The 23,385-nt window shown below is 49.2% G+C and overlaps 3 non-coding genes and 1 pseudogene across 3 annotated transcripts; 2 read left to right on the top strand and 2 right to left on the bottom strand.

Annotated features, from left to right (window-relative positions):
* The window catches only part of LOC120381498, a 384,534-nt pseudogene that overhangs the window by 212,362 nt on the left and 148,787 nt on the right, over positions 1-23,385 (top strand).
* On the bottom strand, positions 3,920-3,991 carry TRNAC-GCA. The gene has a single exon. It is a non-coding gene; the product is annotated as a tRNA-Cys (tRNA).
* TRNAG-UCC lies at positions 15,676-15,747 on the top strand. Its single transcript has one exon. It is a non-coding gene; the product is annotated as a tRNA-Gly (tRNA).
* Positions 17,130-17,202, bottom strand: TRNAV-AAC. Its single transcript has one exon. It is a non-coding gene; the product is annotated as a tRNA-Val (tRNA).

The following is a 23,385-nucleotide window of genomic DNA, read 5'->3' as shown; positions in this document are numbered from 1 at the left end:
TTAGTGTTAGAGATGTCAAGTTCCTCTTTGAGGAGACATTGTCTCATTCCCAGTTGTTCTCACATTACCCTGGATTGTGCAGAACAGCAGTTATTTTATTGACTTTTTTTCTCATTTAAAATGTATTTAAATATGAAGAAGAGCTGGAGCAGTGTCAGGGAAATAAGGGTCATTTTAGGCTCTGTGACACTGGAAGGAGATGGGGCGACTCAGACATTCCATCCTTCCCCATCACCCCAGAACTGTTACCTTGTGCCTGAGCCATGCACAGTTCACCCCTTCGTATTCCTTCGCTTCCCAACGTGTCTGGTGGGGTCATGTTCTTGGCTGTCCATGCTTGGGAATGGTGCTTGTATACGTCTTTGATCCTAAATCAGAGTCAGTCTGGCAGGAGATGAAAGTGTCAGACTTGGAAGGGGATTTCAAATGGATCCCAAGCACCGTTCAAATCCCCTTTTCCCTCAATGGCAAAGCTGCTTCTGGGAAGGTCGGCTGTTTTTTCTCCCGTTATGAAGGTGCTAAAACTCCTGTAAATAACACTAATGAGAGAGATATCAGAGGGGTAGCCATGTTAGTCTGGATCTGTAAAAGCAGCAAAGAATCCTGTGGCACCTTATAGACTATCAGACTTCTGGAGCATGAGCTTTCGTGGGTGAATACCCGCTTCGTCGGATGCATGAGAAAGCGCTGGGTGAAGCAGGTTTCAGTGGATCATGGGAGAATCTCTCATCCTGATTCTGAGTCATCAGATGTAACCTAGTCTGGAATTTCACTTTTAAATTAAAATGAAAGTGTCTTCTACCTCTCTGTGATATGGGTTTTCTATCTTTCATGAAGGCTCCTTGGTCATATAACTGCATGTTAGTTTTGTTTGACAGAATGTAGCTCAGATTTTTTGGGAAGTTTCAGACAAATTACCATTTTTTTACTTCAGGTTTGTTTTTCCCCCTATTCCTGCATGATGACATGGAGAAAATTCAAATGCAGTTCAGTCAACAGGAGAGAATACTCCAAGCTGTTGGACATATTATCAAAGAAACAGTCGTATGTTTAAATCTCCACTCTGAAAAGGTGAACAGCAGCAGACCCCAAATGGGTGCAACTGACCGAAGTAAGTGCACAGGGTATTTCAGTTGTTTAAGTCAATATTGTCTCAGATGATCCAGGGATAGAATTCCACAGCAAGTGATTCGGAACTAGGAAAACGCCCAGGTATTTGGTTCCCAAGGTATTTGTGACCCAGTCCCTACAGGAGGTTACTCCTGAAGAGATCTCCTAGCTAATCCCAACATTTGGGAAATGCTGTCTGTGATGAGGTGCATCCACCCTGACCTGGCACTGCTAGGGTTAACTGCAACATGTGGGCTGAAGAGGCCACACCCCCTCACCCTCTCTGGGCATGCGCCGACTGGAGACGGAGTATAAACGGGAGCAGCTCAGCCTGGGCGGACTGGGAACAAACGTATGTTGTTGGCACAGGGGGGCGGGGGGAGAGCCCAGGAGGCGGGGGCTGTAGGGGTGGGGAAGCCCAGGGCTCGGTTAGCAGGCGCCTCTGGCGGGGGACCCCAGGGCTGAGGGTGGGGGCAGCCAAAAATTTTTTTGCTTGGAACGGGCAAAAAACCTAGAGCCGACCCTGCCTCCACGCACCGTGAGGTAGGTATGAGCGGATCATTATTATCCCTACTTGAAAGAGGGAGAAGCTAAGGCTGAGAAAGGAGAATTGACTTGTCTTAGGTCACACACCCAGCCAGTGGCGGAGTTGGGAATAGAACCCAAGAGCCATGATTTTCAAACTTACCATCGGATCTTGAATTTCAGACAGTGAATGACCTGAATAAAGTGCTCTGATGAGCTCCAGACCAACAACAGTGATAGTAATTATTCAGCAAGTATTTGAGCAGTTCACGATTCTCTCTAACGTTGCAGTTCTCCTCAGAGACCATTAATGCAGAGAAGCAGCAAAATTCATCAAACATAGAACTGGTTCTGACTTATTTCCTTGCTCTTAAAAGAACACCAAGGACCTGAGTCTCGTCCCTGTCAATAACCCCCTGCTCAGCCAATCAGGGATAGAGACTGAGGATGGGAGGCTGAGGGTTCTCACCAGCGAGCCCAAAGGATGGCCCAGGTCACTGATGGGATCACTGCCCAAGCACTATTTCAGCCCCATATTTTTGGGTGGACCTCCCACAGTGGGAGCTGCAGAGCACTGCCCCGCAACACACACACACGCGCACACACACATTCTCCTGGTGTTGGGAGGGGAACAGGTAAAAGGACAAAGGAAGCAAGAGAAAAAGAGGAGGGAGGAAGAGGGGAAGCAAAAAGAACAAACCCTAATATCCCCAGTGATTCTAAGGGACAAAATCCCAGCTGCAGAATAAAATTCTGCCTCCTTAAGCTCATGTCTTCCATGCCTAGAATTCAACTGTCACCAGATGGATCAGACTGAACAGCGTTCAAACTTCCAGGAGGCTCTTACCTTCTAAACAGGGACAGCTGTTTACTAGTAAAATCACTAAAAGGGAAGGAGAAAATTCAAAAGAGGTTCCTCCTGGCGCTCACGTCCGTGAACCCGAATACTCTCTCAGTCCTCAAAGAGAGACCTGAAGAAGGAGACTTGCTGAAGCAAAGCCACAGGGGTCTCTGAGGTTTCCCTGGCCTGTCGCCCCTGTCCTGCCTGGCTGATGTCAGCATCTCTCTCTGAGGTCACCACCTCCCCACCACCTTGGACCAATAGTCTCTGAGGTCCTGCCAAAGGCCTTTGTGATGTCACTGCCACACCCCTCCCTTGCTGTGCTAATGTCCTGCCCTGGCCAGGCACTTTGCAGGTTTGAGCTACTCCCTGTGGATCACCCCACTCAAGGAGCGTTCGTTCTAGGCAGCTAGCCGGCTAGACAGGGAAACATCAGACGCTGCTCCCAATGCTACACTCAGTTTTTACAGAAATTAGTCGACTTCATGGCCAGAAGAGACCATTAGAGCATCTAATCTGACCCTCTGCATATCACAGGCCTCCTGTATGACACAATAGCTACTTTTGGGGCAAACACATTCCAGAAAGGCATCTAGTCTTCATTAAATGACATCAGGAGATGGAGAATCCACCACTTTCCTTGGTAGCTTGTTCTTGTGGTGAATCATCCTCGCTGTTTGAATTTTTGTGCCTTAGTTGTAATATGAATTTGTCTTTCTTCACCTTCCAGCCATTGGGGGGTCTTATGCCTTTCTTTGCTAGATTAAAGAGCCCTTAAATACCCAATCTTTTCTCTCCATTAAGGCACTTCAATTAAGTCACCTTTCAATCTTCTTTTGATAAGCTAATCAGGTTGAGCTCTTTCAATAGCTCACTAGAAGGTATTTTTTCCAGTCCTCAGAACTTTGGGTGCCTCTTTGCTGCCCCAGCTCCAATTTCACAACATCTTTTTCAAATGAGGACACCAAAACTGGAGGCAGTCTTCCAGTATCAGTCTCACTGATGCTGTGTCACTTCCTGTGATGTTATTGACATAATCTGTAACTAATAGATCACAATTGCGACCACTGTTCTATATTTGCAGCCAATATTACAGAGAAGTGGTCGTGTAAGGGGTCTATGGAGAGGTTCTGATTGGCTGAATATAATGATGCTATCTCTAGATGTGTATCATTTTTTTGTAGTTGACATTATGAATATTGGCTCTATGCTGCCTGTATTTCAAACTTGTGCTCTGCTTCAGGGAATGATACCTTTTGTTTAATTGATGAAAACATAAACTAGACACTTAGAGGATTGGAACTGATTTCAGCTGATGGACAGGTTTGCTAGGTTTTTATGCATTTGGACAGCAAAATGTTGAGTGTTCACATTCATTTCAAGCATCCTTGTATGGTGGAGCTCCTGCACATAATGGAAATGAAATTTTTTTTCTTTTTTTTAAGAGGGCACTTGGGTTTGAACAAAGGACCACTTGATCTGCAATCAAACGCTCTACCACTGAGCTATACCCCCATTACAACAGGAATATGGAATCGTGATCTCCAGGACTTTGAAGGACAGACCCTGCTTCATCGAGCTCCTTTGCCATTCCCAGACCACAGGTGCTTTTAAAAATGGGGTTTGATTAAACTTCTTAAATGTGGTAAACACCACAGCTTGCACACCCACTGATATAGCTTCTCCCCATGACAGAGCTGCCACCTCCTGGGGAAGTGGTTTGACTACACCAACAGGAAAACTCTCCCCCCTCAGCATGGAGCAGTGGTTCTCAAGCTATGGATCAGGACTGCAAAGTGGGTCGTGACCCTGTTTTAATGGGGTCACCAGGGGTGGCGTTAGACTTGTTGGGTCCTGGGGCTGAAGCCAAAGTCTGAGGCCCCACCCAGGGCTGAATCCTCAGGCTTTACCCTTCCCCCCCACAAGTGGAGGGGCTTGGTCCCTCTTTCCAGGGCTACATATTAAGTTATTTTGGCAGAAGGAGGTTGCAGTGAAAGGAGGTTTGAGAAACCCTGGTATAGAGCATCTCCATTACTGAGCTGCAGCAGCATAGACTCACTGTTTGAAACATTGACCTGGCCTTAGCCTCTGAATATGTCTAGGCTTGGCTCCCTATGGCACTGTTGTGATCAGACCCTGGAAGTACAGCAATGGAGACACCACACACCAGCCTTGCCTAGCTGGCAAGGATCAAACCTTCACAGAAAGACACCCATGGTTTTCTAGCCCAGCTAACTAAGGCCTCAGCCACAACCAGTTAACAGAGGGGCCTTTTTACACTCTGGTTCTGTTCTCACTGAAGGGTCATTACAAATTGTTTGCTCAGACCAGCTTCCCCAGCACACTCACTGCTGTGCAGCTCTGTACGTGTGGCCATGGCTGAACAGCAAGAATTCCTGCCCATTTCCCTACTGGCTGGAGCATGATTAGTGTGTGTTTCTGGTTAATGATGTTGCTGTAGATTGTTCATTCCCTGCCTTGGCAATTCAGACAGTCCCTTTTCCCGTTGTATCGCCAGCACCTTTGAGAGGCCAATACCAGAGGCAGGTTTTCTCTGGGCATTGAGATTTTTGAGGGCGTTGGTGGCTCCTTTCCTCACCCTGGAGAAACTCAGCTTTTTATTCCGTCCTTGATGACTCATGGAATAACAGCAGCAGCATGAAGAGGAGAGTGAATATCTCACTGCCAGGGGGAAGGTGGACGCATTCCCTCTGTCTGACCATTGCCATTGCGGGAGAGAAGGTTTCAGTGGAATCGAATGCCCTGGCTCAGACAATAGACACAGGGAGGTTTTGCTGTTCATGGATCTGTGCAAAGGAAATTGTGTGTCTGTGTGAAAATGAGGAGGGATATGAAATGCCCACGTGGTGGTGCCTAACGCAAAAGGGAACCCTAGAGGATTAGAACAGGATAAGTTCTCAAGCAACACATTTCTTACTTTGCCCATCTGTTAGTTTTGATGTTTATCGATGGAAAGATTTTGACATTGGGTCGTGTGTTTACACAAAAATTGACATTTGCCAACAAATACGTAATTCTTCCAAGCCTGCCTAGTCTGCTGGTGGTGAGTTTAGAGGGACACACTCATTCTTCCCACTCCCCATGCCAGGCCTGTGCTCTCCAGAATGTCAACTTCCCACAGAGCTGGGATCCTTCCCTCATCTCCCCCCAGATCACTGCCCCACCCCCACTTCTGGGGTCCCCTTCCAACACTGTCCAACTCCCCTGCTGGCAGGATCCCTTCCCATTCCTTTCATTTCCTGCCTCCCCTCTGAGCAAAAGCTCTGCATTGTTCCCACACTCGGAATTGAACCCAGGCCGCCTGGGTGAAAACCAGGGATCCAAATCACAAGACCACACGGGACTTGTATAGTCAATAGCACATTTACACCTAATAATTCAAAGTAGCCATTCAAAAAACCTTCAAAAACAGACTTCAAAGAGAAATTGCAGAGTTACAATTGATTTGCAAACTTAACACCATTAATTTGAGCTTGAATAAGGACTGGGAGTAGCTGGCTCACGACAAAAGCAATTTTCCCTCTCTTGGTATTGACACCTCCCCATCAATTATGGGGAGAGGACCACATCCACCCTGACTGAATTAGCCTTCAACACTGGTTCTCCCCTTGTACGGTAACTCCTGTCACTTCATGTTCCAATCTATATTTATGCCTCTATCTGTAATTTTCACTCCATGCATCTGAAGAAGTGGGCTTTTTACCCACGAACGCTTATGCCCAAATAAATCTGTTAGTCCTTAAAGTGCCACCGGACTCCTCATTGCTTTTAATTCTAAGCTGATCTTAACTCTTTCAGTACCCTTACAAACTCAGATGCTTCTCACCACAGGCTGGCTGGGGGCTTTTCAGCCAGGCTCTCCCCTTTCATCAGCACTTCAGTTGCTTGGTGTGGGGGTGTCTCTAGATGTAGGTGTCAGAGAGAGATAAAGCATGGCAAATGTCTCTCCTTTTATCATGTCCTTTCTTCCCTCATGGCTTTGCCCCCCCTCCCCCCTTCAGAGTCAGGTGAGCATCACTGCGTCTCTCCAAGCAAGTCTGTGCAATTCCCCTGGGGTGTCCTCATGCAGGTGAGTCATTGCATTGTAGCTCCCTTGCTGGACAATGGCTGTCGATGGGTTGTTTGACACCCTGTCCGGGTGTTGGTTATTTTCCTTGCTGTTGCCACTGGGGAGCTAATATTTGGCTGACTCCCCCACCTTACAGCACAGTGACAACCACACTGCACAATTCTCATAACTTCCTATGCATGAATGGTCTACATCTATGGGTAGAGAAATGACTTTCAGCAGATCATATCCTTTCCCTGATACCTTACAAGTCATGCTTTATATGTAAGATCACAATGATATGAAAATGAGGATTATGGGGGTTACAGCCGCTCCCCCAAAGGTATAGAATGTCACACTGAGATTCTGTGTTCATTTGTTCTGTAACAGCATTACAGAGATCCAATGACTGACCAATGGCATTTCCAAGTGCTAAAATAGCAAGCGATGTCGGTCTCTCATTGGCCATCAGCGACTGAAGATGTGGTTTAATGAGCCAGAGCTTCAAGGTGAGGGTGGCTCTGTCCACTGCCTTCCATTGCGCTGCTGGGCCCCAAGTCCCTGGTGGCCAATATGTGACGCTGGGAGAAGAGAGTGAAGTGGCAAGTGGCGGCAGGACTTTTGTCACCAGGGTCTAGCTGCCCAACTTCCTCCTGGTACTGCTGGCCCCCCATCGCCTTCAGGTAACCCAGGAACTAAGGCAGGAATAGGGTGAGGAAGCAAGTAAAGCCGAGCAAGGAAGGCAAAAGTGAATCTTGTCTTCATGGGCCGCTCGCAATGACGTCCTTTTTCTGTGCCACAGCTGACAACAACATCCCAGACAGAAAAGCAGGAGGCCAAAAAGAAACCGAGCAGCTGCTGAAGTAGTTCAGTTGGGAGCGTGCTAGACTAACAGGCTCTTCTATCCCCCTTTGTGCACGGCTGGGATGTTTTCTGAAAGTGCAGCAGTTCCTTTAACTGCCATGAGTCCTCATTTCAGGCTATGCAGCAGGAAAAGACAGCATGGGCTTCTGCACCGAGCTGGCCCACCTGACCTTTCATTCTTCTCTTGCTCTTTGTCAGCAAGGGGAAGAAAAAGTAGCTCTCCCTCAAGCTGGAGTCACAAGGGTGACATAAGGACGACTTCCTGAGTGCCCTCTCCAGTCCTCTGCTCTGCCAGCTGACCCATTGAAGGGCTGCCACCACTTTCTCCAGGTTTGTCCATCGGTCTATGTCAGGGTGAGCAACAGCCAAGTAGATGGAGTTTCTGTAGTGTAGTGGTTATCACATTTGCCTAACATGCAAAAGGTCTGTGGTTCAAAACCAGGCAGAAATATGCTGGCTTCCTTTTCCCAGATCCCCTTGCTTTTCAAGAAGGCCTCCTCCTTCTCCTATTGGCCTGTCCGTGGGATAACTCCAACCCCTGCATGACAGAGGGTGCTGACAGCAGTGGAGAAAGCACCTTGGCATCAGGCTGGAGAACCTAGAGGAGTGCGGCGTGTTACCTTTTGGAGGCTTGTGGCTTGGCCTCCTCTGCTGTTGGAGGTTGGCCTGTGGAGGCCGGCTCCTCCTGCTGGCCTCCTCTGCGTGACTTGCCAAAGGAGGAAGTGAGGCAGGAATGGGGCAAAAGAGGAAAGTCGAGCTGAGGAAGGCAGGGCAGAAGCTAAGCGCCTCAGTGCAGCTAAGTGGGGTTAGTAGAGAGTCACCATTCGTTCTGCCAAGCCTGAGGAGGTGCGGTTGGCTGCTGGGAGGCAGAATCCTGTGCCTGCGTCTTGGCTTCCCAGGGGTGGCTCCTTGCAGCCCAGGAGAAGCGGGGTTCTGGGGGGAAGGAAAAGCAGCAATGGCGAGGCTGAGTGGGCTCCTTTCTGGCCGAGATGATGAGTCTGGGAGTTGCCTGTAAGCCATAAGTGGACTTGGTGCAGTGAAAACCGCTGCTCCATTCTGGCTGACCTGGGGGAGCCATTAATGACTTGGGAGTGGGGGCAGGGCACTGCCTGTGAGCAAAGTCGTCTTCTTCTCTCCTGCCATGGGGAGCCCGGCCTTAAGCCTGCCCAGCATGCACTACAGCTCGACCATTAAGCCTTCCTGTGGCATAACTGAACTACGGCCTAGCGTAATAAGTTGTAAAGTTTAGATTGTGAATTTATCTTTAATTTCCATGGTAACTTACTTTGATCTTTTATGCCTACCACTTATAATCCTTAAAACTCCATCTTTCCGTAGTTAATAAATCTGTTTTATGAAACTGGTGTATTTTGCTTGAAGTTTTTGGGAAATCTCAGCTCCATTACAAGGCTGGTTCATGTACTATTCACAGTGAGGGAGGGGTGGACCCTGCGTAATAAGATCAATATTGTGTCATACAGGAGGCCTGTGATATGCAGGGGGTCAGATTAGATGCTCTAATGGTCTCTTCTGGCCATAAAGTTGACTCATTGCTGAAAAACTGAGTGTAGCATTGGGAGCAGCGTCTGATATTTCCCTGTCTAGCCGGCTTGCTGCCTAGAACGAACGCTCCTTGAGTGGGGTGACCCACAGGGAGTAGCTCAAACCTGCAAAGTGCCTGGCCAGGGGCAGGACATTAGCCCAGCAAGGGAGGGGTGTGGCAGTGACATCACAAAGGCCTTTTGCAGGACCTCAGCCTATTGGTCCAAGGTGGAGGGGAGGTGGTGACCTCACAGAGAGATGCTGACATCAGCCAGGCAGGACAGGGGTGAGGGGCCAGGGAAACCTCAGAGACCCCTGTGGCTTTGCTGCAGCAAGTCTCCTTTTCCAGGTCTCTCTTTGAGGACTGAGAGAGTATTCGGGTTCACGGACGTGAGCGCCAGGAGGAACCTCTTTCGAGTTTTCTCCTTCCCTTTTAGTGATTTTACTAGAAAACAGCCGTCCCTGTTTAGAAGGTAAGAGCCTCCTGGAGGTTTGAAACCTGTTCAGTCTGATCCATCTGGTGACAGTTGAATTCTGGGCATGGAAAACTCGAGCTTAAGGAGGCAGAAGTTTATTGCGCACCTGGGATTCTGTCCCTTAGAATCACTGGGGACATTGGGGTTTGTCCTTTTTGTTTCCGCTTTTCCTCCATCCCTCCCTCCTTTCTCTTTGTCTTTTGCTTCTTTTGTCCTTTCTCCTGTTCCCCTCCCAACAGCAGGAGAGGGGTGTGTGTGTGTGTGTGTGTGTGTGTTGCAGGGGAGTGCTCTGCAGCTCCCACTGTGGGAGGTCCACCCAAAAATGTGGGGCTGAAATAGAGCTCGGGCAGTGATCCCCACCAGTGAGCTGGGCCATCCTTTGGGCTCTCTGGTGAGAACCCTCAGCCTCCCGTCCTCAGTCTCTACCCTGATCGGATGAGCAGGGGTTATTGACAGGAGGAGACTCAGATCCTTGGTCTCTTTAAGACCAAGGAAATAAGTCAGAACCAGTTCTATGTTTGATGAATTTTGCTGCTTCTCTGCATTAATGGTCTTTGAGCAGTTCAGGATTCTCTCTAACATTGCAGTTCTCCTCAAATACTCGCTGAATAATTACTGTCACTGTTGTTGGTCTGGAGCTCATCTGAGAGCACTTTATTCAGGTCATTCAGTGTCTGAAATTCAAGATCCGATGGTTAGTTTGAAAATCAGGGCTCTTGTGTCCTATTCCCAACTCTGCCACTGACTGGCTGTGTGACCTAAGACAAGTCAATTCTCCTTTCTCAGCCTCAGCTTCTCCTTCTTTCAAGTAGGGATAATAATGATCCGCTCCTACCTACTTCACAGTGCATGGAGGCAGGGTCGGCTCTAGGTTTTTTGCTGCCCCAAGCAAAAAAAAATTTGGCTGCCCCCATCCCAGCCCTGGGCTCCCCCTCACACCCTCCTGCTGCCCGAGCCCTAGGCTCCCCCCAACCTGCACCTGCTGCAGATCTGGGCCTCCCCACACCTGCATCCCCCTGCCACCCCACCCCTGGGCTATTCCCCAAGCCACACCCCCTGCCATTCCAGCCCTGGGCTCCCCACATCCTGTGCTGCCCCAGATCTGGGCTCTCCTTCCCCACCAATGCTCCCCAACCCACACACCCCTGCCGCCCCAGGCCTGGGTGCTCCCCCCCCCTGCACCCTCCTTCCACCCCAGCCCTGGGTCACTGGTAACTCGCTCCCAGGGTGGGTCATTCAGCAGGAATTTTGGATGTGCACAGAACACAGACAGGACTGGTTCCCATATGGTTACAGAACTGCAGTAAAATGGAACAATTTTCAGCTTGTGTGATTGGAGGATACCTGGATGCATATTATAAGACTGTCCTCCATAAATGAGGAAAAGTTGAGGTGCCTTTATTATTCTTTGTTTCTATGAGGAATTTGCCAGTGCAATATCACTATCTTCCTTTCAACCAAACAAAACTAGAAAAAAATGGCAATGGCTATTGAAAATAGCAATTCCAGTCCTAATAACCCCTGGGAAGCATTTCTTGCTCAATTTTATCCTACTTTTTCTACAGCAAATGACAGTGGATCAGTATATTTGATTTGGGAGAAATGAAGTAACAGCTGCCCAAATTGAGCTCGAGCACTCCTGAATTTTGAGGTGTTCAGATCTGGAAGGCAGGTGCTAGATTCTCTTTCTGAACATTAGCTAAATCTGGAAAGGAAAAGTCAATTTCTGCTTCTATGACTCAGAAGGGGAAATCCTCCTACGTGCCTGGTACTGTATCTAGATGTAAGTGGGGGAATGGTCCTGCTATTGTGGGGAACTTTCCTGGCTTCTGCACTACCCCGGTGAAGTGGGCTGGCAAAAGGATCTGAGTCCTCGCTCCCACTTCCTTTACCCAGAGGCCTCCCTGCCCTTGAGGACTCCCCTGCCACTCTCCTGTCTGGCAGAGTCCTCGTAACCCCAACAAGGCTGGGCCCAGCATTGCTGGGAGGGCTCAACCCCCAACCCTGCTGTGGTCACCCAGGACAGGGGCTAGGGTGTCCCTCTCTTTGCACTGCGCACCTCCCTGATCCACTGATCACATCATACAATTTAAAGCAAATACAAGTTATTTAATTAACAATAAAATTTAAAAAATAAGAAAAAATGGGAAAGGTTAAAGGAAAACACATCACCCCGCTCTGTGGCAGGGACCATCACAAAAAGTGTCTCTGGACATCAGGGCACTTCACAGTCTGTTCCTTGTAGGTCCCAGGCCGCCTCCTCAGGCCCTGGCTGTGCTGCAGGGACGCTGCAGGTTGGACACTTGCTCTAGCGGTGGCCACACACTCTCAGGCTCTGGGTGGCAGGACCCTTCTCCCCAGCATCACCCCCGCCCTGTCAGGGTTACGATCCCCCTCTAAGTCTGTCCTGCAGGGCCTCTTGGCTGAGGCGTCTCCCTGTGCTGGGCCCACTGCCCAGGGTCCCCCTCACTCTCCCCAGCTGCTCACCGCACCCAGCTCCGGCCTGCTCCAGCTCCGCTCTGCCTCAGCACGGCTGCTGCTGCTGCTCTGCCTTCAGCTCCCTGGGCTGCTTGTCTGGCCTCTCTGGCTCCAGTTGTTACAGCTCTGCTCCCAGGGCAGGGCTGCTCTCTCTGGGCTGTGCTCTGGTTTGGGGCTGCAGCTCTGCTACCATCAGCTCAGCTTGGGTCCCCTGCTCTCTCCTTAGCTCGGCCCCACTCCATGTGACTCAGACAATTCCAGCTCACAGGGAGGACGGGACCCCCCTGGCCTCCTGACTCCTTGAATAGCCTGCCTGCCCTGTCAATCAGGCTGACCTGGAGCATTGGCCTCTCCACATTGTTCCTGGGGACTGTCAGTCTCAGGCTCCTGATTTCCCATCGACCCCTCCCTTTAGTGCTGGGAGCCAGCAGGAGCTAGCTCTCCTAGGGCGGGCAGGTGTGGGGCCAGCTCCCAGTGAGATCTGTTTTCAACATTGCCCCTTTCAGTCACTCTGGGATGGTAACTCTGCTCCCAGCTGTCAGGCAGCTTCCAGCCCATCCACCCTGCTCACTAACTCCATGGTCATATGTCACCCCCTTTGCCAGCACACAGAACCTGCAGGAAAGCTACTCTTTCCAGATTCATTGGTGGTATAGTCGTGCGTAGGTGTTTTCCAAGCAATTCATCTGGGTTTGATTCCCAGCCAATGCAATAATGGCTTTTCTCTTCTGTTGTTTCCTCATCTGGAAGTGGTTTAATTTCACTCACATTGTGTTACAATCACATTATCTATAGAATGAAACAATAAATGTGTCAAAGTCCAGCAGGTCATACAGGATGGAGGCACACAAGGGGCTGGAATGTATCATCTGAGAAAGACAGAACACTTGGAAACCTGCATCTCCCATCCCCTGGCCTTGCGTGTTATGATTCCAGCTGCGTGAGCTGTTTGTAGGATGTTCCGGCATGATGGGGAAATGAAGTTTTGAGTCAGTTTTTGCTCCTGCAGATTCCTTTGCTGTTATAATTATAATGACATGAACAACAGGGAGGCAAAATAAACATAACCCCCAAATTGCAATACAGGTGGGGAAAGAGACGATCACGGTTAAGCCAAACACATCAAAATAAAAATTAATACTAAAAAAGGGGAAGGGGGAAGAGATCACGTATGTGGAGATCCCCTTGATATTTCAATGCACATTGTTAGAATCAAAGTTCAGACTTGACACTGGAAAACTACCTGTCTCTCTGAACACCTGTGATGAGCAAGATGGAGTTGGGACACCTGTTCTGCTTCAATCATTTATTGTCTCTCTGTTCTCTCCTTCTTCTCCCCCCAATTCCTCTTCTCCAATGTCTCTGCCTTTCTCCTCTTGCTCCCTCTCCCCTGCCCTTTCCCAGGAACTCACACTCTACAGCATTTAGGACAAGCCAGAGCTCCCATGTTCTGCACATGAGCCTGTGTCAGAGGACATGTGACCCCGGTCAGAACCAGTCACCAGATCAATATGACCCTTTATGAGCGACTTCTGTGCCTGCTCTGCAATTTACATCTCCCCTCTTCCCCCCACCACCCACAAACAGGGTGGGGTACAGCTCTGACAGAGGCCTAACAGGAGAAATTTCAGCCCAAAGACAAATTTGGGTGAAATGTTGAGAAATGAAGAGCCCCCCAAATCCCCAGAACTCTAGTGTCACCCCCATGGCACCAGCACAGGGAACCCAGTGAGATGGGGTTACAGAATACAAGGGGGGAGGCAGCAGGGAGAGAGGTGACAGGGAATCTCTCTTTTTTTCTTTCTCTCGTCACTTTCTGTTCTTCTCTTTCCTTCCAGGAACTGCAGTCACAGCAGGGAAGGGTTTGTCTCCGTGTCTGTCACGGAGGTGGTGGAAGTGATGGATTCTGTGACTTCCTGCAACCTCCGTAACTTCTGCAGTGGCCACAGTGGCTGACTCCAGGGCCACTCAATCAACTGGCTCCAGGGACCGCCCAAGCAGCGGCCAATGCGGCTGGCCCTGGGGACCACTTGACCAGTGGTCCCGAGGGCAGCAGGAGCAGCCACAGCTTGGTGGCCTCTGGCAGCTCTTCTGGGGTGGCCAGAGCAGCAGCTGGCCCCCTGGGGCTCCCCCCTGCCCCAGCAGCAGCTGGAGTGGCAGCGACTCTCAGGGCTTCTCCCCTGGTAGCTGGTGCTCATTATCCATCAAATAAATCAACACGCTTCCCCCTGCAAGTGGATTTAGCCCAGGACCCTCAGAGTCAGCAGCTGTTACGCCCCCACTGAGCTCTCTGGCCAGGTGTCCTAGTGCCAGGAGCCTCCGATGTAGATCCTAAAATAGCGTTTTTGTACCAGGGGCAGCTGAAATTTTGGACCAGACATTGTAGCTCCTCTGTTATTTTACTGAATTGCTTCAAAACAGCAAGTGTAGAAAGTCTCCTAAGTGCCCCTGCTCTCCAGGAGTCTGTGCGTTCCACCCAGCAACGTACAAACCTGCTCTGCCCTGAAGTGGGGTCAGACAGTGACGGTAACGCAAATCTTCAGACTATTAACCCAGGTCCCTTTCTTTAACCCAGGACATGCCAGTCACCTGTTAGCCATGGTGTTATCTTCATCTTCAAATACCTCTCAGGACATTGAACAGAGGAAGTGAAACCCCCTCCCCCGAATGGCTCCCTGTTGAGGCGTTGTGCCGGACCTGCCCCTGGAGACTGTCTGGTTTTATACTCTTAGAGCTTTTTCTCTTCAAACCCCTTATCCCAATCTCTGGGCCAACCTCCGCATTTCAGAGTTTAGAATTTACTCTCATCACCCTCCTATGGCACTTTCCATGTGAATTGGGCAAAGCAAGTGGGGGAAGCTCCGTGGCTAATGAAAACCAATGCTCTGGGTGAGGCCTGAACTCACACCCACAGCTGTATTTCCCCCTGCATGAGCCACTATAGGAGCTTCTTAGACAAACTTGGGCTGTCGGTGGTTATGTGTGTCTGTGCTTCACCACTTTGGCTGCTCTGTGAAAAGCTGATGGTTCAAGCAGAAGCTGGTGGGGTTTTGTTTTGTTTTAAGCAATTAGAGTCTAGTACATTTTAACAGGCAGAAAATGTCCTATTCTGGTCTAGCCCCATTTGACTCCTTCTGTCCATCTTCTTCCTTCCCCCTCAGTGTCTTTCCTTCCCCATTGGGGACATGCAGAGATGAACCCCAGTCAGTCTGTGTCACAGAGAGTCTGTATCTCCTAAGGAATGTGGGTGAAGGATTCCAGCTGAATTAACTCCACTCACCTGGGTTAGAAACATTTGTTTCTTTCGAGCACATAGTGGGAAATGGGACATTAATTCAGACCCAGGAGGCAAGGCAGAGAGGCTTCATGCTCTTGATCTCCATGAAGGGAGAGAGGATCCCCAGGAAGGAACAGAGCTTCCTTTAGACTCAAGCTGGGGTCTCTTGGAAGTTGGAAAAGACCCTTGGTCACTGAGGATCTCATGGGATCGTGCTGCTCCAGAGGCTCGAGAGTCCTGGGTGCGGGGAGGGTGTCACTGCACAGTCTGAAATGGAAGGGAGGACCCTGGAAGGGAAGGGGAGGAACAGAAAATGGAGAGGAATGAAACAGAATAAACGCCTCTTCTCTCTCCCCTCCCCGACCCAGCAAGAACTGTTATCAGTGGGGAAACTCCCCACCATGAACGGCAGAGACCACAGAGACATTTGCCTCATGCTGAGAAGTAAGGTGACCAATCACCAAGTGTGAAAAATCAGAGACTTTCACTAGATGCATTGGTGATATAGTGGTGAGCATAGCTGCCTTCCAAGCAATTGATCTGGGTTTGATTCCCAGCCAATGCAATGATATGATGATTCTTCCACTGGGAATTGATTTAGTTTCAGTTTATCAATGGAATGAGAGAATCAGTGTCCCAAATCCCAACAGGTCATTAAACACTCTGTGGAGGAAAAAAGGGGCAGGACTATATAATAAGCAGTTGGAGTCATCCTGGTATTACAATGCTTGGTTTATTTTTTTAAATTCCTTTACTTCCCTCTCCTTTTAGACTCAGAGCCTTTAAGGTCAGAAGGGACCAGTGTGATCATCTAGTCCGACCTGCTGCACCTTGCAGGCCAAAAGACCCCACCCACCCACTCCTGTAATAGACCCGGGAGGGGAGGCAGCTCTGTGCACTGCCCCTACCCCAGGCAGCACATGGAGGCCCTCTGCTCCCCTCCCCAATGGGTGTGCAGAGATGTGCCAGCAGCACTAAGGTGGCTCCATGCCCACTCTCATCCGTCCCTCCGTGCCGCTCCCAGAAGTGGCTGGCATGTCCCAGCATCCCTGGGGTGGGGAGTGTCTCCACGTGCTGCCCCTGCCCTGAGCGCCTGCTCCGCTGCTCCCATTGGCCAGGAACCGCAGCCAATGGGAGCTCTGGAGGCAGCGCCTGCAGACAGCAGCACATGGAAATCCCCTGGCCCCACTCATCTAGGAGCTGCTGCCGGAGGGTTGTGTGTACCGGTCACTTTGGGAGCTGCACCACCACTCCTGCACCCCACCCCCCACCCCCAGCGCAGAGCCCACACCCAAATTTCCTCCCAGAGCTTTGCTTGTCTTCCTTTCATCAGAACCATCCTTCTTCTCCTGGGCTGCAAGTAGCCACCCCTGGGAAGCCAAGAGGCAGGCACAGGATTCTGCCAGGTAAGTGTCCCCCAGCGCCGCGATGGACGGTGCGATGAAGGTAAGTCTTCCTGAGGCACAATGAACTGCAATGCAGCGAACCACTGGCCAGGCGGTCGGGGCGAAGGGCATTCACTGGAGGTACAAGCTTGTGAGTGACTCCTGAGCACAGGGCCCCTTCCCCTTTTAAGGACCTGCTCCTCATGGCCTGCGACTGGAGATGACTTGGCTGCATCTGGTGGGTCACACTCCACCTTGGGCAGTGTCCATGCAGTGTCCCTGCTCTGGGTGTGTGAGTGCTGCCTAATGAGAGTCCCAGACACCTTCTCTATCTAGGAGCTCTTCTGATCTTCCAGCTGTTCAACCAGCCCCTTCATCCCACAAGCATTGCAGGAGGGAGCGGGAGTGGGAGGGGGAAAGCCACTTCACAGGCATTCAGAGAGGGAGAGGAGACAAAAATGGGAATGGGGGAAGTATAACACACCTATTGAGCATAGAAATCACTGCTGCTCCTACAACAGCAGGGACAGGCCACTAGGAGCTGGGAAAAATTAAGCCATCATGTTTCTGCCTGGTTTTGAACCAAGGACCTTTTGCGTGTTAGGCAAACGTGATAACCACTACACTACAGAAACTCTGTTGCAGGGCTCTGCCCCTCCCTTCATAAGAACATAAGAACGGCCATACTGGGTCAGACCAAAGGTCCATCCATCCCCATATCCTATCTGCCAACAGTGGCCAATGCCAGGTACCCCAGAGGACTGAACCTAACAGGTAATGATCAAGTGATCTCTCTCCTGCCATCCATCTCTACCCTCTGACAAACAGAGGCTAGGGACACCATTCCTTACCCATCCTGGCTAATAGCCATTAATGCACTTAACCTCCATTAATTTATCTGCAAAAAGTACAAGGAGAACATGTGGCACCATAAAGACTAACAAATGTATTTGAGCATAAGCTTTTGTGGGCTAAAACCCACTTCATCGGACGCATGCAGTTAAAAATACAGTAGGATATATATATACACACAGAGAACATGAAAAAAATGGGTGTTGCCATATACACTATAACGAGAGTGATCAGTTAACGTGAGCGGTTATCAGCAGGAGAAAAAAACCTGGTGTTGGGAGGGGAACAGGAGAAAGGACAAAGGAAGCAAGAGACTAAGAGAAAAGAGGGATCAGACAGTGGATGGAGCAAGAGGTGAAACAAAAAGGACAAACCCCAATGTCCCCAGTGATTCTAAGGGACAAAATCCAGGTGTGCAATAAAATTCTGCCTCCTTAAGCTCATGTTTTCCATGCCTAGAATTCAACTCTCACCAGATGGATCAGACTGAACAGGTTTCACACCTCCAGGAGGCTCTTACCTTCTAAACAGGGACGGCTGTTTTCCAGTAAAATCACTGAAAGGGAAGGAGAAAACTTGAAAGAGGTTCCTCCTGGCGCTCACGTCCGTGAACCCGAATACTCTCTCAGTCCTCAAAGAGAGACCTGGAGAAGGAGACTTGCTGGAGCAAAGCCACAGGGGTCTCTGAGGTTTCCCTGGCCCCTCGCCCCTGTCCTGCCTGGCTGATGTCAGCATCTCTCTGTGAGGTCACCACCTCCCCACCACCTTGGACCAATAGGCTGAGGTCCTGCCAAAGGCCTTTGTGATGTCACTGCCCCACCCCTCCCTTGCTGTGCCAATGTCCTGCCCCTGCCCAGGCACTTTGGAGGTTTGAGCTACTCCCTGTGGATCACCCCACTCAAGGAGCGTTCGTTCTAGGCAGCAAGCCGGCTAGACAGGGAAACATCAGACGCTGCTCCCAATGCTACACTCAGATTTTCAGAAATGAGTCGACTTTATGGCCAGAAGAGACCATTAGAGCATCTAATCTGACCCCCTGCATATCACAGGCCTCCTGTATGACACAAGAGCTACTTTTGGGGCAAACACATTCCAGAAAGGCATCTAGTCTTCATTAAATGACTTCAGGAGATGGAGAATCCACCACTTTCCTTGGTAGCTTGTTCCTGTGGTGAATCATCCTCACTGGTGAATATTTGTGCCTTAGCTGTAATATGAATTTGTCTCTTTTCACCTTCAGGCCATGGGGTCTTGTTATGCCTTTCTCTGCTCAATTCAAGAGCCCTTTAATACCCAATCCTTTCTCTCCATTAAGACACTTCAACACTTCAATGAAGTCACCTTTCAATCTTCTTTTGATCAGCTAAACAGGTTGAGCTCTTTCAATAGCTCCCTAGAAGGCATTTTTCTCCAGCCCTCAGAACCTTTGGTGGCTCTTTGCTGCCCCAGCAGAGCAGTTTGCAGGGACCACTGGAGTGGTTCATGGAACGGCTGGTGGAGTGGAGCGGCTCAGACTCCCTGCTTGCGAGAGGGGAAGTATTGCCTCCTAGAGGCGCCCGGGGGTGGTATGTAATTGTCCCAGGTCACTGGGTGGGGGCTCGAGCCACTTTTGCATTGTGTTATTGAAACAGAACCGCTAGATACTGAGCCCGGCCCTTGTTGCTGACAACTCAGAGGGGCAGAAGGGTTACAGGAATTTATCACACAACCCTCCCTGCTCCCCAGAGCCCCACGGGGAGAAGCTAGGGAAGGGGGAGTCATTCCTCCCCTGCGCTCCCAGAAGAGCTGCTACGACTCCTTCCTGCTAGCTACTCACCCCTGGATCCAGCCTCAGCTCCTGGGATCTTCCTGCTCCAAAGGCTCCAGAGGCCTGGGGTGGGGAGGGCGTCACTGCACCGTCTGACACACAAGGGAGGTTTCTGGAATTGAAGGAAGGAGCAGAAAACGGAGAGGAAAGAAACAGAGAGAAAACGCCTCGTCTCTCCCCTCCCCGTCCCTGCAAGAAATGTTACCAAGGACCAGCGTTAGGGGCAATGGTGCCCTGGGCAAAACTTGTACTTTGGCACTTCCCCATTGCCCCTGGACGATCCCCCTGACCCTTTACCCCCAGCTCCTGCACTCCCGACCCTTGCACCTCCCCCACCCCTAACTCTGCCCCCTCCTGTGCCCCAACCCCTACGCTGTGTCCCCTTTGCCCTTAACTCCTGCACCCCCTCCTGTGCCCCCAGCCCCTGCCCCGCTCCTGCACCCCTTCACCCCTGACCCCTGCACCCCCTCCTGTGCCCCAGCCACTACCCCTCTCATGCCCCCTTCACCCCTAACCCCTGCACCCCCTCCTGTGCCACCAGCCACTGCCTCTCTTCCAGGGCTGCCCAGAGGATTCAGGGGGCCTGGGGCAAAGCAATTTCAGGGACCCCTTCCAGACAAAAATGTTGCAATACTGTAGAATACTGTATTCCCGTGGGCAGCGGCGTAGCCAGGGTCTCACATGAGGGGAAGCGAACACATAAAAAAAGGCACCACCCAACATATCAAATTACTAATTACATCCGCTCCCTCCCACTTCCTGCCCCCTTCAAAATCCCCAACACCCCCCCACTCCTTGTCCCCTGACTGCCCCCTCCTGGGACCCTGGTCCCTAACTGCCCCTGTTAGCCAAAAGGGCTCATTTTCCCCCCGGAGCTTACCTAATTACACCAAGGAAGCACGGAGACAGGAAGACAAGTACCACACCCTTTATTGATCGGTCAGCTGAGCGGGTGTTCCTCTCGGCTAGTGCCAGAGAAAGAGACACACCTTTCATGGCCAAGCGGCCTACCTTTATAGCCGGTAACAAACAACTTAGGCTACGTTTGTCTACGTCATTTGGTTGACCTATAGACCCTGTACATGTATCTATTAGGGGATAATTGGGTACACAGGATACATATATCATTTTGTGGGGGCTACAAGAGACATACAGCTGTTGAGGATACATTTGTCATTCTGAAGGGGACACAAGATACATCCGTTGACCCTTTGTACTAGATACTTTGGATGCATACATGTGAACGCAGCTGCATACACTTGGGGAGCCAACATATACTTGGGGAGCCAAACAAAACTGATAAGCGAAATAGCTGACTTAGGTAGATACACGGCCTTCAGTCTAATGAGTTCTGTAAGCTTTCCAACACAGTTTGGACAAGCATAACATAACTTTGGTTTACTCAGGCCTAATACGGAAAGGCTTCATTAGCACTATGATTTTCCAACAACTCCCCTTTGAGAATACTCACCAAACCTTTTGGCTGAGTTTTCTCACACTTTGAGGCCAAAAGCAATGAAGCTCTGCAGAAATATTTACAACTGCTCTTTTAAGCTTAGTCACCCCAACCCAGGAATGAATGCATGGACAAAAGAGTAGAACCTTGTTCATTTAACAACGAAGGGATCGGGCACTGACTATAACTCAGGTAGGTATACCCAGTGGTTTAATTTCCCAAATGTCTCGGTGAATAATTTAATCCCATATGCAGCCTCCCATGGACCCGGCAGGATTCGGTATGTGGGAGCCACACCCACCCCAACCGGTCCATATGCTTGGAAGGAGCACTGTAAATGTTCACACTTCCACCCAGAAAGTGTCCAAGTATGTCTTCATGACCACAGATCAGATGGTTCCTGATATGTCTGTAAGGGCAGTGGGTCAAGTCTGGTGCTCAAGATCACTTCAAATGGCCATCAGCTGGTCATCGAGGAAATCCTGAAATTTTAAACATACTAGATCCCACTGCAATGCCTTCCCAGCCTCAGTGATATTCAATACCATCTCTGTCAGTAACTTCTGGGTTATAGAACTAAGGGTGGAAATGACATGTAACTCACCAACTTCAGCCTATACTTGGGTTAGCTGAACTTCAGAAATAAGGCTAGTGGCCCTTTCTAGTCGGCCCAATTTCTTATTATGTTCTTGGCCTTTAAGAATATTCCAAATGGCTGCTACACTATTGGCCCCAGCCCACAGGGATCTGCCCAATTTCGTCTTTTTCCAGAGGAAATAACCCAGGCTCTTTGTTGTGCTAATCTAATGGCAGTCCCCTGTGAGCAATCTGGGTATGTAAAAGTGATCTGAAAACTGGATAAAGGCAATGTCATTTAAAATCCAATTAGGGAGGGCAATACATACTAAAGGATTTATCCAAAACACAGGGCGCAGCCTGTAGAATAAACCCCAAAATTCAATTAATACCACATTTCCAAACAGGATCCCACAAGTTTCTTCCTGCCAGTGTAGAATTTTTGTTTCTTTACCAGGGTCAGTTCTCAATGTCCTTTTTAGTCAGGAATTCCTGGACTTTGGCAATGTCAGTGGAGTGAGCGTTCCTTCTCCTTTCCCAAAACAATTGTAGTTTAGCATTCTACAGGGGAGAGATTATCAGCACATCACCCTGTAATGGTTTTTGATTCTTCTAGAAAAGTTCAAAGGCACAGTAGGTCTGTCAGCGGACAAGGGAGAGGTTAGCTAGCACGTCACCTTGTCCTTTTTCCCTGCTGTCCAGAAGGCACAGTGGAGCTAGAAGAAGGAATAGGCTAATCGTCAGTAGGAGAATTCTCCTGATGTAGAGGGGTCTTTTTGCAGTGAGAATCATGGGTCCAAGCAATCAGTCGTGGGAAAACCCAGCGGTGTTGGTAATCAGCAGGACTCAATAAGGGCCTTTCCCGCGTGGAGCCAAAGCAGTCTTTCGTTGGTGGACCTGTACATTTGATCCGGTCTCCAGGTTCCATGGAGTGGCAGGGCTGCTAGGGTCTTCGGGTAGTGCGTCTTTACCTGTGTAAAAAGGAAACCTAACACATTGCATTAGTGTCTTTGCAGATTTTACAGCTGGTTGGGCATATTCAAGCCCCCCTTTTCTGGTTGTTAAAACTTGGCTAACTGTGAACAGTGTCCTTGAACGAAGTCAGTGTATCTCTTTTTTTTTTTTTTTTTTTTTTTTTTTTTGGACTGAGCTTGCTAATTAAAGTTTTTCTCAGTTAACCCGTTCTTTTTCCTTTTCCCCTTTTTGGCTTCTTTTTTAACCTACAAAGGAAACTTTTACTTTTTACTTATACACCTTTTGTTAACAATGAACACATACACATTGGTGTTATACAGTACATTACTCTTATTATTTAATGTATGCCACATATACCCTTCTACTAAAATAACCTTATTACAGAGCTTTGGAACAACAAGCCAGGACAAGCACACCCACTTTGATGAGTTCATTTAATACAAGCTCTAGTTCAATAGCTTCCCACCATCCCCAGCCCTCTGGCTAGAAATCTGAGGTAGCCAGAAGGATCCCATGTACAATATGGGGAGTGGGTTAACTTTTTATGTCCTTGCTTCCAAAGACTGTTAGTATGCAATTTGGCCAATGCAGTTTTTTTCTTTTACTTAAGAAAATACATAAGACTTTAGTATATCACATTTTTCTGATGTATCCAAACACTTTGTATTTTAAGTTGAACAAAACAAATATCTGCATTTCAATTCAAGCCTTCTGCTTTATTTCAAACCAGACCATCCCATGAAAATATTAAACACAACAATTCTGACCACGAGACAGACACCACAAGACAGAACATAGAACACAAAACATAATTTTTACTCTGCCAGTAAATCATGGTATGTTGTATGCTGTTTAGCTGGCATTAGTTTTCTTTGATTATCTGAAAGACAAAAACAGAGGTCTACCCCTTCTGGGCAGTCAATTATTGCTTAAAATATACAAATACCCTTGTTGATTTCAGGCAAAACAAGGGAATTACCCCATATTGTCTTATATGTGTTTCATAGACAGCCCAGATTTCAGTGGCCTCTACCTTATCAGTTAGATAATTTGCATTAATACAGATGCTTTCTGGTTTGCTTTTTACTTTTAACTCCTGCTTTTAAACACTGAAAGAAAACATCACCACTTATAGTGCCTTAGAGCCTAATA

This window comes from Mauremys reevesii, linkage group 14 (genome assembly GCF_016161935.1).
Source record: "Mauremys reevesii isolate NIE-2019 linkage group 14, ASM1616193v1, whole genome shotgun sequence".
Taxonomy (NCBI): Eukaryota; Metazoa; Chordata; order Testudines; family Geoemydidae; genus Mauremys; species Mauremys reevesii.
Note: the sequence above shows the minus strand (reverse complement) of the source record. Positions and strands in the feature narration are given on the sequence as shown.